This window comes from Nannobrachium achirus (assembly GCF_963921795.1).
Source record: "Nannobrachium achirus genome assembly, chromosome: 22".
Classification (NCBI taxonomy): Eukaryota; Metazoa; Chordata; class Actinopteri; order Myctophiformes; family Myctophidae; genus Nannobrachium; species Nannobrachium achirus.
In genome coordinates, this window is record NC_137829.1 from 15,120,554 (window position 1) to 15,140,225 (window position 19,672).

Here is a 19,672-nt window from a genome sequence, read left to right on the forward strand (position 1 = left end):
ACACACTATAGCCTACCGCCCCGCTTGACTCAGACCTGACTGAAGGCTTGGGAGTTTTGTGTGTGTGTGTGTGTGTGTGTGTGTGTGTGTGTGTGTGTGTGTGTGTGTGTGTGTGTGTGTGTGTGTGTGTGTGTGTGTGTGTGTGTGTGTGTGTGTGTGGGTGCATGCGTGCGTGCGTGTGTGTCATGGAGATGACAGGCACCGTGTAAATGTCTCCTGTGTGACGGGGACACAGAGGAGAGGCCAGTATAGCGAGGGAGGGAGCGGGGTGGGTTTGGGGGGGGGGGTAGAAAGAGGAGAAGAGGTGACGGCCAGGGAGCGAGGGATGGAGCAGAGAGGAGGAGGAGGGAGGGAAGTAGAGAGAGAAAGATGAGAGCGGAGACAGAAAGTCTGGTTAGAGAGAGACAGATACAGAGAGAGAGAGAGAGAGAGGGGCGGACAGACAGACAGACAGACAGACAGGTCACTGAGCAGTGGAGCGTGGCAGTGTTTGTCACAGTGTCACTGACAGGAAGTGAAGGCTACATGACTTCCTCTGTCCAACTTATCCTAATGACCTCGCTCACACTGCTCTGTATGTGTTTGTGCGTGCGTGTGTTTGTGTGTGCGTGCCGTTTGCATGCTTGTATTACCATATCTTGTGATGGTAGAATTTGAGAAATAGACATTGCGAGGAAAATCTCTTTTCTGGTCGTCAGCAGAGAAAACAAATAGAGAGAAATATTAGTTTACAATTCAGTTTGGGGTTACGATTAGGATTAAAGAAGTGATTTAATTGCATTAAAAATAAATAAAACTGGGTCTATGTTCTGATAGTACTAGTTACTCCATATAAGGACTTCCACCCTATCCCCTGTGAGGAGAAAAAAGCACTTTCAGTTTTCCCTGTAGGTGACGGCCTTCCTCCAATCAGGATAGAGTGGGGGCCTTCCTCCAATCATGATAGAGTGGGGGTGGGCCTTGGTGTGCTTAAGGCCCGCCCCCCACTCCTCATCATACATACAGTAATGGATGGATATGCTTTTTAAATGTAGTATACCTTCTTTTTTTTCCAGTCTCACTCCCTTTGTCCCCCCAGCGTTTTTTTCCCCCCCTCTCTCTTTCTCTCTTTCTGGATATAACAAAACAATGGAGCTTGCACAAAAACAAACGTTTTCTATACCTGTAAACCTTTGATGTGTCAATAATGATGACAAAGTATAGGGCACTTATTTATCACACCAAAAAGAATTGTAAGGAAAAACAAAAGAAAAAAAAAAACATTAACGATCTATAATAATCTTCGTATTGCAGCACCTTGTGAACTTGTAGATCTGCTATTTGCGCAAATTGACACGACGAAGTAGGGCATTCGTTTACCCCAACGTAAAAAGTTGAAATATGGACATGCAAGGGTTCTGCCGGACAGACTCCTCTCTTTGTCTCCTTTTCACACTATTTTGATCTCTGTGCATGCGCTTGTATGTGCATGGATACTGTATGTGTGCGTGTGTGAGTGCGTGCGTGCGTGCGTGCATGTGTGCGTGTGAGGTAACAGATGTGCAACAAAGGCAGTATTGTGTGTGACAGCACTGTATTGAGATGTTACCACTCCAACGTGAAGTCTTGCATCACATTTTATAGTGTACAGTACCACACATGACATACAGGCATGTTCAGCATGGACACACACACACACACACACACGCACGCACGCACGCACGCACACACACACACACACACACACACACACACACACACACACACACACACACACACACACACACACACACACACACACACACACACACACACACACACACGCGCAACACACAGCACACACACAACACACACACAACACACACACATACGAAAAACACTCAAGGGAGACCAGGCGTCCTAAAAAGATTCAGTTGTCCCCAAATCCTTAATTCTCTCCTATTGTTCTGAAAACCCAGTCAATTTTGATTTGTTATCTATAGCCTAATAAAGTCTTAGCCCACATGAATTATGTCTGTTTTTTTTAGCATTGCACAGTAGTGCAGTGCAATTAATAGCAATCACTTGTGATGGTGATATCGTTCACATTTTCATGCTTGATCAGAACCAACGCAGCGCAGCTGTCAGCACTTGCTAATCAGAACGCACGCGTCATCACATCAAGCGTTAGAAATTGGCACATTCTGTGCTGTACACCAAATTCCTAGGATGAGCGGGTCGAGGGAGCGCTTGTTTTCGGACAACCCGGCACGCCGTCTGAAGGGGACTTGATCCAAAGAGGTACCGCCGAGCGACTCGCCGTGCCGAACATTGCGAAGTCCCCTTCAGCTGACTCAGCGACGTCCGGCGTATGTCACGATAGGGACAGAATCATAAATCATCAACCCCCCCAATGTACAGTATGCTTCATGCGCGGTCCGAGTGAAAACAGCCGAGCACTCCCTATATACTGTATTCACCAGTCTTCGCCAATGTGAAACCGCGTCTCGCCCGCTCATCCTAGGGACACAATTACCCTCAATTAGCTGGCCAGGGGTGCAGCGCTGGCCATGGTGCTCACTTGAACAGTTAACCACTTAAACCCAGTGCTTGGCTCTATACCAGTGACTTCTCTGTTTTGACTATATATTAAACAGTGCAACGCTTTTTTCGGCAAATGGTCCCCCAGAATAGAGATGCTATAGGGTTCAAGTGGGTAATACAAATAATAATAATATATTTTCCTATCACACAAAGATTTGGCGCCCCTGGACTAGTGGATGAGTTGTTTGGCTTTAGTTTACCCTTCCTAACCATGTTTTACCTTTACGATGAAAAAAGGTTCTGCTGAGAGAATCCAACTATGTTGTATTGCAAGGTCATGATGTGAAGGTGGTTGTTATTGACATACAGTAGGCTTTGGTAAAACTACAATGTTCACAAGAAGGACTACAACAATGGTTGTCTTTTTCCTTTACATTTACTTTGACATTTACTGTATGGATTCCATTAGAAGTTGTTTATCATCTTATATCTAAGAAGTAGTGTCTCTCTCTCTCTCTCTCTCTCTCTCTCTCTCTCTCTCTTTTTTTCTCTGTCTCGCACGCACGCACGCACGCACGCACACACACACACACACACACACACACACACACACACACATACACACACACACACACACACTCTGACACAGGGGTTTTTGGAGTTTCTTTTGTGACGGGAAAATTAAATCACAGACAGGGAGTGAAGAAGTGTGATAGAGACACACTCTCTCTCTCTCTCTCTGAACTGTGTGTGTGTGTGTGTGTGTGTGTGTGTGTGTGTGTGTGTGTGTGTGTGTGTGTGTGTGTGTGTGTGTGTGTGTGTGTGTGTGTGTGTGTGTGTGTGTGTGTGTGTGTGTGTGTGTGTGTGTGTGTGTGTGAGAGAGTGTGTGCGCGCGTGTGTGTGTGTGTGGCGGGGTGGCTTGGCCGACTGATTTCCCATCTATGATCCACAGCCAGGATTATAAAACCAATCAGAGGCCTGTGATTGCTGCAGCCTCCCTGTGATTGGATCACAACCTAGAGAGAGAGACAGACAGACAGACAGACAGACAGACAGACAGACAGACAGACAGACAGACAGACAGACAGACAGACAGACAGACAGACAGACAGACAGACAGACAGAAGATAGTTGAAAAGAAAGCAATAGAGATGGAGAGAGAGAGACAAAGAGGGAGAGGGGGGTACCGTTTTATTTCACACACTCGCACGCACGCACGCACATACACACACACACACACACACACACACACACACACACACACACACACACACACACACACACACACACACACACACACACACACACACACACACACACACACACCAAACACACACACACACACACACACACACACACACACACACACACACACACACACACACACACACACACACACAGACATACGAGGTGGTGTTTACTTTGAGGAACACTGTTTTGGTCCGTTGACTGAATGTCTAGCCGAGCTATCCTGATCGTTATGCCTTTATGTGAGAGCCCACTTAAAGTATACTCTCTCTCTCTCTCTCTCTCTCTCTCTCTCTCTCTTTCTCTCTCTCTCTCTCTCTCTGCTGCTCCACCGTATCTCTGCACTAGACAGGTTTTGAGGGACATGTTTTATATTCCTGTTTTACTGCTAGATCGTAGACGAAGGGCTGTAAAATAAATCCAGTCCTAATAGAATCACTGTGATGAATCAGAGGCCTTAATGAAGGCATATGGAAGCCCCGTCACATTTACGCTATGTTGTGTGTGTGTGTGTGTGTGTGTGTGTGTGTGTGTGTGTGTGTGTGTGTGTGTGTGTGTGTGTGTGTGTGTGTGTGTGTGTGTGTGTGTGTGTGTGGGTGGGTGTGTGTGGGTGTGCGTGCGTGCGTGCGTGCGTGCGTGCGTGCGTGCGTGCGTGCGTGCGTGCGTGCGTGCGTGCGTGCGTGCGTGCGTGCGTGCGTGCGTGCGTGCGTGCGTGCGTGCGTGCGTGTCTACACAGAAGAACTTGAGAAATAGGCCGTTGTCTTGGTCCTCACAAGAGAAATGCTAGCTGCGTGCTTACAACAGATTTGGGGAGTCAGGTTTACAGCTATGAACACATTCAGGTTAGGACTAGACATTTAGAGGTTAGGTTTCGGGGTTGGAGTTTTGCCTGATTTATACTTTCTACTGAAAATAGCCTACTGTATATCTACAAGCTCTCTGCTGCGTTTGCGCGTGTGTGTGCACATGCATTGGGTTCCCATGGGCCAGTGTGACCGGGCAGTTTGACATGGGCATCTGTTGCCCCGTAGCTCTGTATCTGCCCTACTATGTCATTCCTTTGTCTGCCCCCTCCCCTGACCTGCTGCCACCACACACACGCACGCACACACACACACACACACACACACACACACACACACACACACACACACACGCATGCAAACACAAACACGCACATACACACACAGATCATTATGGATAAACAAACAGGTGTGAAAGCAGTTTTTAACCAACTGAAGGTTGTAGTTCAGGGCTCTACTGTTGTATGAATGAATATGTAAATGTAAATGCAATGTACACGTGTTGAATATGACACATATATATTATTTATTAAAAACAAATCAAGCTTGATCCGTACCAACGCTGCGCAGCTGTCAGCACTCATGCTAATCAGCACGCATGCGTCATCACATCAAGCTGATTCAGAGTAGAGATTGGCACATACTGTACTGCAGTGGTTCTCAAAGTGGATTCCAGGGAATCAAAGTGGGTTCCTTTAGGGGGGGTCTAAATTGACCCATATAAGTCTGTAACTCTGACAGTGTACAAATGGAACCACACTGTCGGGCCCCATATACAAGAAAAACGATACACTGAATAGTTTACAAAACGTTTACAAAATGGACAGACGGAATTGTCTCAAGAAATGCAAGTGTCCACATGAATCCACTGAGAACGCAACCAAACCATTGAAAATGCTGCAGTGGTGCTGTAAACCTGCCACAAAGCAACAAAAGGAGAGAAAAGGAGAGCAATGTTGTTATTTTTTTTTTCTTTTTGCCACTTGTTGCTGACGGAGGTAGTGGGGGAGGGAAGGGTACAGTTTGGCTGTACGCGATGGCGCCGGCTTCTGATCGATTCACTCTGGGAGCCGGTTTCAAAGGCGTCCGTCTTTGGGCACCCAAAACGCCATCTTTGGCAGAAAGGTCAAAATGATTAAGAACCAGCACGAAAACACCCAAATTAGTTTTTGTCTGGAGACCATCTCAGAGTTAAGGGGAAACCTTGAAATTATAATGTTTGAGAAACACTGCTGTACTGTACTTCCCCTCAATGAGCTGGCCAGGGGCCCGGCGCTGGCCATGGTGCTGAAACACTTTCCACAGAGCTCTGTCGCTGGCCATGGTGCTGATTTTTTTCTTCAGACCTCTGTCGCTGGCCATGGTGCTGAAGTCTTTCCTCAGAGTTCTGGCCACGGTGCTGAAGTCTTTCCTCAGAGTTCTGGCCATGGTGCTGAAGTCTTTCCTCAGAGTTCTGGCCACGGTGCTGAAGTCTTTCCTCAGAGTTCTGGCCACGGTGCTGAAGTCTTTCCTCAGAGTTCTGGCCACGGAGCTGAAGTCTTTCCTCAGAGTTCTGGCCACGGAGCTGAATTATTTCCTCAGACCTTTGTTGCTGCTGGCCATGGTGCTGAACTCTTTCCTCAGACCTCTGGCCTCAAGCACTCACATGAACAGTTTACCACTTAAACCCCATGCTTGGTTGACCAGAGTCCCTCAGGGCTCTACACTAGTGGCTTTTCTGTTTTCACTCTTTACTAAATCTCTTCGCTGAACAAGTGATGACCTTATAGATCGGCTATCTGCAGCGAAAACTTTCCACAGAATACGAATGCTATGGTTTAAGTGGTTAAATATTGACACTCTGTCCTGGAATTTATCGCACATAAGCTAGTTGTTTCCCCAGTCGGTTCTACCGGAACTTATACCGGTACAATAACCTCCTGAGATCTAGCAGTGTAATGTTAATGAATGAACAATTGATTAATTAGAGGAAGTTTAGCTAGTAGAGCTTCATTCCTGTCGCCTGTGACACAACGCAGAGCACTATGATAACATTGATTGGAGCATGCATATAGAATATATTTTAGGCACAATCTGTATTTAAATGTATAATAGGCCTATGTGATCTGAAAGGCAGATCATATTCTAACCGGATTCCCAGATAGTTGTATTCTTTGACTCGTTCAATCTCTTCCTTGTTAAAAGCTCACAGATTTACATCAATTGGGTCTGTTTTTTAGTATGTCTTTATTACTGGCATTTAAGACCAATTTAAGACCAGCCAGTGTTCATTGAATAGTGTTAAAAGAGGTCTGTAAGTATAAAATAGCTTCTCTCTTTTAGTGGTGATATTGTATATGGTAGTAAACAATGTTTATAGGGCCTAAAATATACCCATGAGGTACTCCTCTAGTGACCACAAAGAAGGGTGACTTCACCTCATCAGTCATTATAGCTCGAGTCCTACTTGTTAGGCAATTTTGGAACCATTTGCCATCATTTGAATCTAGCCCAATGGAGGCCAACCTGTTTAATAAAATTGAGTGGTCGATCATATCAGAAGCCTTTGATAGGTCAGTGAAAAGGACTACACATTTTCTGACCTTCATCAATTTGATTTACGATGTCATTCATGATGAGATGGTCCTATCGCCGGGTCTGAACACAGATTGATGAGGGCTTAGTATGCTATTCAATGACGGGAAAGTGTGTAGCTTTTGATTTACAGGTGATTCCAGCACCTATAGCTAAACAGGAGAGTTTGGAGATTGGCCTGTAGTTATTTCCCTCACTAGAATCAACCTCCTTAGTCCTTGGAATAGTAAACATGTGCCGCTTTCCAGGCTTTTGGAATAGTGCTAGATAAAAAAGCAGTGAATTGGGGCGCCCGCTGTAGGTCCAGGTGCATACCACTTAGACATTGCCACATAGGCATGGATGCTTGCATGGTGGCATTGCCGGTTCAATTCCCGATCTGGGCGACCTTTGCTGCATGTCACTCCCCATCTCTCTCCCCATTTCCTGTCAGTCTACTGTCCGATCCAATAAATGCATAAAAGCCCAAAAAAACGAATCTTTAAAAAAAAACAACAGTGAATTCAATCTATTTGTTAATTGTGTTCCCTTTAGTTGTTGTTACGTGGGGTATTCGTCAAGTACATTTTCACATACCTGAAGCTCTTCCTAACCATTAGGAGCAGTGGGTGCCAGGGGGGGTCCCCAAATTATTTTGATGATTAACTTAATGTGCAACATTGTTTTCTCTCTCGACAGTAAACAAACCAACATAAAGTTTAAGTGTATAGAGGATATATGCACATTTCTAAAGGGTCAATTTAAGGACTTTTTAATACTTCTAAAATGACAAATTAAACATTGTCCAAATTGTCAAATATTAGAGGCATAAATTTTGAAAATAGCCAATCTACATGCTCACAACGCCTCGCGTGTAGATCTGCTATTTTCACAAACTGTTTCATGAACTGTGTTATACAAAATGTAATTCCTCAACTCTTAGTGCTCGTCAGGGTGGGGGGGGGGGGGTCCCCAGTTAAAATATTATTATTGTGGGGGTCACGACCTGAAAAGTTTGAGAACCACTGGTATACCACACCAACTACGGTATGGGATGACATGGAGAACTATAGTTCAGTGCTATTCAACCCGTGCATGCAGCCCCTGCGGCATGTATGTACGGCCCGTCATGGTCATACAAATAAAAATATATTTTGTCTACTATCAGTGTGGAAAATAATTTCTTATTACATTTTTCAGTTTCTCTCCAAAACCACAAGGAAACTATCTTTGACTTGTTTTATACAATACTTTTTTCCTATTCTTTTATTTTTAGACTACTCATGTAACGTGTTAAAAGATCATTGTATAAGCGTCCAAAATAGGACCGCCTTTTTTAACTTGCGACCCTTCGACAGCCCTGGTCTAGTTGATCCTCCCCTGTGGATCTATTTACATTCATAGGGAATAACTCAATACCTTCTTTTCCGTAAATTCTGTGAGGGAGAAAGGAGCTCAAATTTGGCTTTCTAATTATAGACCCGGACCTCTCAACTTAAAAGCAGCTACTTGATTTGTATAAAAAACAACACAAAAGAATCAATTCAAAGCAGCAGGAAATATTATTTACTGCTCTCCATTTCTCTCAGTGACTGCTTTTCAGGTTATTTGTTGCCACAACGCTCGATGCTCGGGTGGTGCAGTGTTAGTGGAGGTCGCTGCCCATGCAGCGCCACAGAGTCTATAGGGGTACGAATCCACCGCGGCGCGTCTGACTTTGTCGAGCATAATTGGCCCTTGTTCGGGGGAGGGTGGTCCTTTGGTGCTCACTGTGTACACATTTGTACAAAAGGATGAATTAGCACCGAGGATTTTCAGGTGTTATTTTGCGGCGGTCGCATGGCAGGTGAACGCAGCCCTATTGGCACAGGATTAATGTGATGTGGTGGGTGATGGCGCGTGATTGATTACCCCGCGTGCACCCGGGATAATTATAGGAGGCGCCACGACGGGTCGCAGCGGATGCACAGATTAAGAGTTCATCATTTTTGTCACTGCCTTTAGTGGTGCAAAAATATTAAGAAAGCCAGACGCGTGAGGCATGGCGCTAATGGCTTTAATGTGCACATATTGCAGCCCTCTGCCACGCGCGTATCATCATCACGCGAGCAAAGTTGACACTGACAGTTGAGAAATTATGATGGTTATGCAGCCCCATAGGAGAGGAGAGGAGAGGAGAGGAGAGGAGAGGAGAGACAAAAGTTAAAATGTAATTTAGATAGCATGTTACAGTACGTTAGATTCTAGGTTCATTTACTTTACCTGACATCCAGTTTCTAAAGTTTCAATTTACAGATTATATATATATATTTTTAAGTTTATTGTTTAGACTTGATGCACAGTTTTTGGTTGACCTATATCAGGGGTGTCCAAAGTGTAGCCTGGGGGCCAAATGCGTCCCGATGACAAATCTTATACGGCCCGCGGCTTCATTCCTAAATTGTACCATAAACGACCCACCAGCACCATCAAACAGGAATATTTTATAGTAGGATTCCTTGTTCTCTGTTGTCTCATTCTGAAGGTGTCAAAGAAACAGCAAGAGCCGCTCACTCTTGTCGTCCTCGTCCCGAACGACAAAGCAGACGCGGACGGAGCTGATGTGTGAGCGGCGGGAGCTGATGTGTGAGGATAAGGTTTGGGTTAGGGTTAGGTGGTCGTTAGAATCCACGTTGTCAAAGAAAAAAGCACAAAAAAGTGGGCTTCCACATTGTCAAAGATAAAAGCACAAAAGAAAGTAGGCTTCAGTTGCCAGGTTTTTCTAGCTCAGTCGGTGGGGCAGCATGGCTGTAGATCACTACGGCCGGGGTTCGCTTCCCATTCAAGGAGCTGAATATTCGAGTCAGCATGTGTCCGACCTAAAGTACATTTTGTCAGGAGTCATAGTTTTAATATTTTCTAATCTGGCCCCCTTTGAAAAAACGTTTGGACAACCCTGACCTATATGATCCCAGATTACTGGGGCATTACGCTGCCTCTCTGCATTTGCTATACGGCGTGTTTACTGTGGTTACTGTGAGTCTCTGAGGATGAAGAGTGTCTGAGAGGAGACGGGAGAGGCACGCGGAGGGGAATGCAAAGGAGAGGAGGAACATAGGAGGTGTGAGGAGGTGTGAGAGGTGTTTTCAGGAGGGTCACAGGGGGAGTCCCAGCTGGAGGAGGTAAAGGAGAGCTGCACCTGTTGGCCTCCTGGCATCTGTTTATGGCTCTGAACGTGGAGAGTATACCTGCTTAATATGGACACCAGCATACAGGGTGAATGCAAAGTCACACCACCACCAGCAGCACAAACTTTAGCCACAAAACTAAAAACATAACATAACCAACTTGACTGCCAAAGCCACAGATATCATCCACAATATCATTCCGTCAACTTTTAAAGATTGTCAAGTGGTTCACACCAAAGGATAATAATAAAAAAAAAAAATAGTGCTCAATAGTGCTTAACACTGGCGTCAGGTGTATGTTTTTTTCTTTTACACTTTTATATTGTTGTTGTTTTGTGGAAATAGCAGATCGATGAACTTCCCATGTGACATGAGCTTTGTGAGTTGTGAGTACAGTAGATCTTCTATTTTAGCTATTTTTTGTCTTACGATGAAGTATCGTCATGCCAGGCAGAAACCTTGTCCAACAGCCGTTGCTTTTCAGGATATGTAAAAAAAGAAAGAAATTAAGAACATGTGTTCCAATGGATCCAAAGTAGTTATAATTTAATCACACGCTCTTGTTGATACTTTTGATTCAGTATTAATAAAACCCACACACACCCTTAACCACTTCACAGCTTATAGATCAGATATTCTCACCTCTTTTGCACCACACTGTTGTAGGACAAGGTAGGGCATTCATTTAGGAAAAAAACACAAAGTTGAAACATGGAGACATAAATAAGGTGTCTGCCTGACAGCAACAAAGTGTTTGAAGTCATTAAGATTTCCAGACAGTGTGGGGAGGGAGTTGGCTGTGAACACAGCATGGGAGGCAGGCTCTTGAACTATCGAAGGTCACGGTTTTCCGCTGCTGTGCACGTTGTGTTGTGGTTCTTCCTTTGTGCCCTGGCAAACGGCAGTGTCTCCACGGCCGTGAATTCACTCACGCCATCTGCAGGGTTGGTGTTCGGTGGCAAGAGTTCAGTCTGTGTTTGACACGGTTTAGCTCCTGTAGCAACGAGGTCACTTTGACAATGGCAGTTCAGCACGTGGCGGCACTTTTTAGCCCGCACTGATGGGTCCCTGATCTGCCCTCACCCCGGGGGGAACGAGGGCTTATAATTATATATCGTCCACTGTCGGGCCGAAACCTGTTACTTTTCAGGAAATGTTCCAATGGTTGGTTGGTTAGTTAGTTAGTTATTAGTACAAAGATCTTGTTAATACTGTACGTTTTATAGAGCAGTGGTTCTCAACCTTTTCAGGCCACGACCCCCAAAATAATCACATTTTAACTGAAAGAGTTGAGGCATTACATTTTGTACATCACGGCAAAATAGCAGATCTAAATAGCAGATCTACATGCTCACAACGCCTCACGTAGAAAGGCTATTTTCACAATTTCTGCCTCTAATATTTGACAATTTGACCTATTGGTTCAATATTTAGAGAACCAACAGACAAACTCAAACCAATTTCACTTTCAAATCCCTCTGCTAGTATATTTGCTGACGGCTTTGGTTGTTTACTCAGTTTCCTGCATTTTCTTGCCTGTTCTGTTTCTATGCATGGCCCTGAAAGCTTGACATTCCATCCGCAGGAGTTTTGGAGCTTTTCTCAGAAGCTGGAGTTGGATGGTGTAGAAGTGTCACTGGACCGAACTTGGAGTAGGTTCTAGGTGCATCAGGGGGGCCCCCAGGGGCCACATGTGCAAATCGGCGTTGAAAATCTCTATATACTGTTTGTGCATTTGACATGGTTTCCATCGTGTCAGTTCACGTTGAATGGTTTCTGTCGTGTCTGACATCTGTGCACGCTGAGAATCTCCATATGTGTGCACTATACATTTGTGTGACACTCTCGTATGACTCATAGATAGATAGATACAAGGTTTCTCCCGACAGCGGCCACGCGCGCGTGTGCACGCACACGCTCACACACGCGCCTTGCATCAGCCTGTCTGAGATGTACAGCTGTAAGTCACCTATTCACTATAGTCTAGTGGTAAGAATAGCTATTTTCTCGGACCACTTATTCAGCAACGCAGGTGGTGGGGACTGGTGTGTGGGAGGGTGGGGTGGGATTGGGGTAGGGGCGGTGCCAGAGGCGTCAATTGGGTATGGCAAGGTATGGCAGCTGCCACACCTTGGCTACAGGGGGAAACAAAATAAAATGTACTTCTTAAAGTGAATTCATCATGCCTGTTGCTAAGGTATGGCAACGTGACTGCGACCAATCGAAGGCGCGTGTGCGAGACACCAGTCATGTTGTCATACCTTAGCTTTTTGCTGAACTGACGCCACTGGCGCGCTGCTCTGAAGGAGAAGACATTAGCTGCTTCTACTGTACAACATGATTTATGCCCAGACTTTTATCAGCAAACCCTTCTTCTTCGTTCCCCCTCCCCGCAAAAGATCATTTCCACTGACTTCACCTCGCCACGGGGAACTATTTTCAGCCGGAGGCTCATTAATACCCGGTGATTGGATCCATTGTTCCGCAATCCTGATGGATGTGGCCCAGAGTTCTCTCTCTCTCTCTCTCTCTCTCTCTCTCTCTCTCGCTCTCTCTGCTGCTTCTCCTCCATCTCCTGTCTAAGCCCCTACCTCCTCTCCCCAGAATGGAGTCCCTGTCTTGTGTTTTTGTGGGATAGATGGCTCGCCAGTGTTTTTTGTCAGCCGGGTACTGAGTGAAACGCTGTTCTGCCCTCTCGCTTTTATCCGACATTGTGCCGTGACAAACGGGGCCGGCACTCAAACCTCTCACAGTTCAAACTTTTTCTTTTCTCTCTCTCTCCCTGCCTGGTCAACCGCCAGTTACTTAAGTAAAAGTATCGGGGGCATCCCCAACAAATTGTGCTAATATTTTGCTATCACAAAGATTTGGAAAATACATCTTGAAAATGTAACCACTTTAACAGCACAAAAACATATTTTCAGAGGGTAGTCTGCAGCCATATACATAATTATGAATTTGGGGGATCCTCATCCAAGGAGCGAACGGAAGATGTGTTGAATAAATCAACGACGAATGACTACCTTTTGTAAAAAAAAAAAAAAAAGAAATTGTAATTTTATTTTATGCTTGGTTGTGTGCGGGTGGCGCTCTCCAAAATTAGCCGATCTACAATCTCACAATGCGCCAACTTGTAATCTATGTCGGCTATTTTCGGCACACAGGGAACACAAGTCCGTCCCTTTATCAGTCCAATAAGGGATGCGTCTTTTAGTTTCTCCATTCAAGGGGCGGTTGGCAAAGCCCTTGAACAGAATGTGTAAACCATTCCAGTTGTGTGGATGAGCCAGATAAGACACAAGTAGCAGATTGTTGCTGATGCTGCCCTGCTGTGAGCTCTGCTGCAGCGCACAACCACTGTCTCCTATACCAGACATGCAGGCACTGTTCACACTGTGTGTGTGTGTGTGTGTGTGTGTGTGTGTGTGTGTGTGTGTGTGTGTGTGTGTGTGTGTGTGTGTGTGTGTGTGTGTGTGTGTGTGTGTGTGTGTGTGTGTGTGTGTGTGTGTGTGTGTGTGTGTGTGTGTGTGTGTGTGTGTGTGTGCGTGCGTGCGTGTGCGTGTGTGCGCGTGTGTCCTATAAGAGACCTGCCAGCAAAGTTCACACTGTGAACACACTGCAGTGGAACTATAGCTCCACTTCTCGAGAGAGGAGAGGAGAGGAGAGGAGAGGAGAGGAGAGGAGAGGAGAGGAGAGGAGAGGAGAGGAGAATTGTGTTTTGGATGAGAGGGACATTCAAAGTGAGCTCTCTGTCACTGTAGTCCATTTTTGAGCGGTGGTCACACCGTCTCCTAAGTGTGAGTGTGTGTGTGTAGGTTTGTTACTGTCTATGTGTTTGTGTATGCAGCTCGAGCAACACACACACACACACACACACACACACACACACACACACACACACACACACACACACACACACACACGCACCACCGCTCACTTCAAACTTGGTTAGATTTTTTGTAGACCAGCACAACATACACCACTCCACTGTATCCTTCACTCACTCAGCATCAGTGATTGTACTTGGTATATTGTGCGTGTGTGCGTGCATGCGTGCATGCGTGCGTGCGTCTGTGTGTAATGTAAGCAATTTACCCCGAGTGAGAGGACATTATGCTCTGATAATGTCCTGTGTTAGGGGGTGATCGGACGAGGCGAAGCCGAGTCCGATAACCCCCTAACACAGGACATTATCAGAGCATAATGTCCGACCCCGAGTGGTAAATAGCTTTTCTACCACTTTTTCCCATATACATGAAAGAAAACACATAGTTGTAACTTGCAAAGTTCTTTAGTTTACAATCATTAATTGTTTCAGAATGCACATATACATCCGCCACAGCATATAGTCCCACAAGTTTGAATCAGACAACAGGACAAAAGGTGAATAAGTCAGCAGGGCACCGCAGGGAGTTGAACCCCGTCCCAGAGTAAACCAGGAGTACCTACTACCAGAGCCTTGTGCTGTTAAACACCATATAGCCCCACTCCCGCCCCACTCCCAGTGATTGCAAAAACAAAAAATACATCATAGCCTAGGCTACTTGTTGTCATGATGTTCATTCATATTTATGGTGACATTTCCTGAAAAGGTGCAGTTATTAAAGTAGTTGTCAGGGGTAAGACGTTTTGCTGCTGTTGGTGTGTGGGAGTCCATTGGCAGAGGGCGTTTTTGTGGGCCTGCAGCAACCTCAGCAGAAGATCCTGCACCAACCCCAGCAGATCCTGCAGCAGAAGCTCCTGTTGCCAGGATTGTGCTCCAGTTCCTCCTCTCCTTCATGTTTGGACACCAGTAGGACTGTAGAGAGCTCTCATTCTTGTGCCCTGTCACTGAAGATTTTAAGATTTGCAATAGAAAAAGTTAGTTTCATTTAACAAAAAAGAAGAAAAAAATATGAAAATGTAAGTATATACCTGACATGATTTCTCTCGATTCAAGTCCTGCATCTGAAAGCTTTTGGATAGTTGTTGCTCTTAAGGAGTGGTTAGTGTACACTGTCGTTCCAGCCAATTTACAAATCCTAGGCAGCATTTCTCCAAGGTAGTGTACACCCAGGGGTCTCTTTGCATACCTAGGAACAATAAACCGTGAAAAATAAACATTTGAGTCAATGAAGTGTAGTCTACACATAATGCAATCGCATAGTGACGTTGATACAGCAACCACTAGAGGGCAGTGAAAAACTGGACTATTTATAAAAAACAGCATAGACAAATTAAGGCAATGAACTTACCATGGACCCTTGGAATAATCCTTCTTTGGATGAAGGTAGAACGCAGGCGCTCCAGGTGGCAACAGTGAAAGATATTTCTCCAGAGAAGCCACTGGACACAGTGGGTTTCCGGCTTCTTCATACATGAATCCACGCAGCCTTTCTTTGTTTTTCTCAGAGTAATCTTTGATAGATAGATAGATAGATAGATAGATAGATAGATAGTTCTACCACATCTACCATATACACGAAAGAAAACACAGTTGTAACTACTGTAACGGTCGCTGTAAGGCTGTTGTGGTTTTGGTATTTTTATTTACCTTTTGAATAAGGTTCTGATGTGTTATTCATTGTTGTTTATTTTATGGGTAACTGTCTGTGAAATAGTGCCATCTGTAGGTGCACTGGTCTGTGGGGTGCAGACCAGGTGCCCTAATCACTGCTTACTCAATCAGTGCTTACTTATTCCACCTGTCGGCCTCTGGGTTTGTCAGAACTGCTCTGTTTGCAGAAGAGGAAGGGAGTCTGTCCCGCGAGGGGGTCTCTCTATAATAATTTAAAATAATAAAAGAAGAACTAACACTCCTGAATGTGTTCTGGCAGAAGGCGAACACGGTATGTTACCCACCTGTTTGTTTGTCTGTACTGTTTTAATTTCATTTCTATGTTTATGTGACCTTGAAGTTCATTGTGATCTGGACATTTCATTCACTCATTTTATGGTTGATGGACATTAAAAAGAACACTAAAAACGGACATTTAAAAAGACAAGGACGATGATGTTAAAAAGATTTCATGTTTATAATTTCTTGTTTAAAAATATGTGTGTTTGTTATGTGAATTCATTTACAGTTTTCACGTGGTCCCGTGGGGCAAATAAAACAACTCTACGTGATCTCAGTATGCTGCGTGGCCTTATTCTGCACTACACTACAGTTCAGGGGCTGTTATAACTACCTTACCTTTGTGATTCTTGGTCTCTTCATTGAACGTCAGCGTTGCATACTTAAGACCCTGTTCATCTCTACGTATGACGAATGACTCTGGTTTCAGCGCACGGTTTCCCTAGATAGATAGATAGATAGATAGATAGTTTTATTGTCATTATTACACAGAACAGGTTCAGTGAACAACGAGATTAGAGCCAGTCCCACAAGGTGCATACACAAGTCAGTAGTAAAGTAATAATACAAATAATAATAATAAACAAACCTCATTTGCGCGTCGCCCCATATGTAGCTGTATATCGAACCACACTTTATGTAACAATCCATGGGGTGTTGCAGGAGACAGAGCACTGGATTGTTTGATTTTATTAAAGTCTGCTTCTGTTATGGATGGATGGTGGGTCGAGGTATCTTTTCCTTCCTTACGCAGTTTCTTCATCACAGCGACAAAAACAGAATTGCTGCTACTGAACTCACTGTCAGATATTATACTCCAGCCTCGGGACAACGGCGGATCATTCATGTAACGATTCATTCCTGCTCGCAGACCAGCGTAACTACTGACACTATATTCATCACCTTTAGCGTTTCTGACTGTAGCGTAGAATTCTCGTAGTATCTTATTTAAATCTTCTTTGCCGATGGTTGTCAAATCGGTGACAATTTTCTTCTGTGTGCACCAGGTCTGGAAACACCGCGTACTCCAGTTAGTTTGTTTGACGGTACCGGGCTCACTACGACATAACTCGAGCGCATCTAATTCCTTCTCGGATATATCCGAGTGTCTCTTACTGGCACTGGGTTTCTCTTCATCTTGTAAATCCAACCACTCATCCATAGATAATCCACCGAGTAAATCAAAGTTAATCGTGAAGTCACTCATTGTTGTTGTCGTTGTGGCACTGGGTTTGAAAGGTGTTCCGCACATCCGGGTACTTTGTTTCCTTACCGGGGAAGGAAACAAAGTACCCGGATGTGCGGAGTGATCTTGGAAAATGTGACAACTTTGCGGCAGTTGTTGTCTCATAACCTCCGGAATTTAGCCAATCAGAATCCAGTATTTGAACACGTGACTCGAAAAAGTGGTAGAACTCACAATTTCCATCCCTAAATTACTGATGTCTTCCCCATAGATTCAAATGCAGATCTAGAAGTCACTTCAATTGCTTTCCCTGTTTAAACACTGGCCAGTTGAGTCTGACTGAAGCTTCTATCGTCCATTTTTCACTTGCCATCCCGACAACAAAATCGGGCTGGAAATTGTGTTGGAAATAATATGTAAGGAAAAAACTGAATAGTCTCTATCCACAGCAGCGATATTGGATAGCAACTGGGCCTCTTCTTTATTTCCTTCACAGGTCTTCTGTTCCTATCCCTTCACAGGGCTTTTGGAACCCCCTCAAGGCACAGAGGCTCCTTGAGGGGCTGCTTTGAAAACTAAACTTTTCAAATAATTGTAGTAGAGTAAAGGTACAATACTATGCCTCCGAGATGTAGTGGAGTAGAAGTAAAATTATTGACAATCGGAAATACCTGGAGTAGGCCTATTTCTTAAAGTAAAAGGTGCCTCAAAATTGTATACTTAATTGCAGTGCTGAGTAAATGTACTTAATTATTTTATACCACTGCCTACCAATGTTAAAGGTGAATTTTGGCCTAGAAGGCTATCTTACATTTAAAAGTACTTATTTTACGTAGAAATCTCGTCTCTCGAACGCACAGCCACAAGTCCCGCAAGAGACGACATTTCAACTCTGCTCGAACCCATGTAAACACGGGAACATGACGGTCGGGGCTTGGTCTCTACGACCATGCGTGAGCTACGATGGGCTAAAATTGCTTTGGGAAACCCAGCCATTATCTACGCCACGGCAGACATGTAGCAATTTTTTTTACTTTCGAGCGAGAGAAATAAGCAGATTTATAATTCAACCAATCGCTCCTGTCTGAAGCCCTCGTTGCGTAGGGCAGATGGACCCAAAATTGACTATATTGCATCTTTTGAAAAAATAACACCTGGACCATTCTTTGGGAGAGCAAATAAGTACTTTTAAAGGTGATATAGCCTTCTAGGCCGAAATTCTCCATTAAGAAAGAAAGAAAGAAAGAAAGAAAGAAAGAAAGAAGGAGCAAGCGAGCACTGAACAAGGTGTGTGTAATGGTGCTGTCATGCGCTGCTAGGTGGTGTGGCCCCCTCCCCCCAGGCCTGTCATGTCTAACACACAGGGGCCGCGTCTTTAATTGGGTCCCCGCTCGCCGCTGATCCGTCCTGTCGCGGTTTAATGGGGGGATGCTGGGAGGCAGCGGCGTGTGGCGGAGGGGCCGGCGGAACGGGCCCCCTCGCAGCAGCCACCACAATCAATACTCATTTGGCCTCCCGCGACCGCCTCACAAGTAATTAACGGGAAGAATGGAAGTATCTGTCTGTTGACAGCCTGCCGCCCCCTCCCCATACTGTCTGACGCACCCCCCATACTGTCTTTGTCATAGTTGGTGTGAACTCTGCGTGCCATCTTGGCTGAGAATGATTTTTAAAACTATATTTTTGTACTTATATAGTTATAGCTCAGTGTGAACGGCCCTTAGGTCTATGTGTATTTGGCAGCAGACCCCCTTCTGAAAAGATGTTGAAAAGAAGATTTGTGTAAAAAAAAAAAACGAAATTATTCAAAAATGTTTTGATACTTTCACACTATTTATTATTATTTTATTTTATTTTTCAACAATAACAGATAATACAATAATATATTGACATAGATATATAACTACATCTACTATTTTTGAATAGCCAACGTAAAATATAAATAGATAAGTGGTTAAAATGATTTTGATATTGTACTAACACATTTAGCTGGGGGGGACAGCTTCAAAGCCTTATGTATACTCCATCGCACAACGGCGTTGTGTGCCCCCAACAATAGCAGCCTTAGTTAACTATCACATGGGGTCGGCGGTCTAATGCATATCAAACTGCAGCTCCTTGAAATGAAAAACGTTTGAGAATCACTGAGCTAGCAGGCCTGTTGAGGCATTGTCAAGATGAAAGGGCTTTGATTATGTCTGTCTTCTATCAGACTACTTCTATATGCTCGTGTGGGGATAAGCGATTTGATTTTCAAATAGCCTCACCACGTTTTAACATTTTATCGTGTCCATATGGAACACATTTAAAATCCAAAGCAGTGTTGCAGACTAGGTCAACTCTGTTTCCCCTTGGGCAATTCATCAGCCTACATGTT

The 19,672-nt window shown here is 44.6% G+C and overlaps 1 protein-coding gene and 1 long non-coding RNA gene across 2 annotated transcripts in view; one reads left to right on the forward strand and one right to left on the reverse strand.

Moving 5' to 3' along the window:
- LOC308308375 (ephrin type-A receptor 6-like) overlaps window positions 1-19,672 on the forward strand; it is a gene marked incomplete at both ends in the record, with an annotated part of 377,312 nt that overhangs the window by 278,979 nt on the left and 78,661 nt on the right. The gene's annotated exons all lie outside the window — the stretch shown is intronic.
- On the reverse strand, window positions 15,343-16,885 carry LOC308308377. Its single transcript, XR_013963280.1, has 3 exons — window positions 16,699-16,885; window positions 16,449-16,551; window positions 15,343-15,670 (listed from the first exon to the last, which is right to left on the reverse strand). It is a non-coding gene; the product is annotated as an uncharacterized lncRNA (long non-coding RNA).